The sequence below is a fragment of the Nestor notabilis genome, unplaced genomic scaffold, assembly GCF_000696875.1.
Source record: "Nestor notabilis isolate BGI_N333 unplaced genomic scaffold, ASM69687v1 scaffold22363, whole genome shotgun sequence".
Classification (NCBI taxonomy): domain Eukaryota; kingdom Metazoa; phylum Chordata; class Aves; order Psittaciformes; family Psittacidae; genus Nestor; species Nestor notabilis.
The window spans coordinates 1-307 of record NW_009920893.1 but is presented as its reverse complement, the minus strand read 5'-3'; positions in this window follow the sequence as shown (position 1 = coordinate 307).

The following is a 307-nucleotide window of genomic DNA, read 5'->3' as shown; positions in this document are numbered from 1 at the left end:
TCCCCCCCTGCCACTCCTTATGAATTCACAAGGCCTCCTAACTTGCACTGCAGAGGCACAAAAGGGAGGCAAGCACACACCAGCACGGGTATAAAAGCGTGGATCAGGGCTGTTGTACTGTCTTAGTTCTGAGTATCCCGAAAGGCAGCCCCGCTACCGCTGCCGGCCAGCCCTGTGCAGCAGCCTGCGGATAGGCACAGCACAGCGCGGAGCGGGAGGTCCCGGAGCAGCACTGCCGTTGGGACAGTTCAGTTCGGACACCGGGGCAGGGCCAACAACCTGGCCCTCCCTCCTCCCGGCGGCGGGG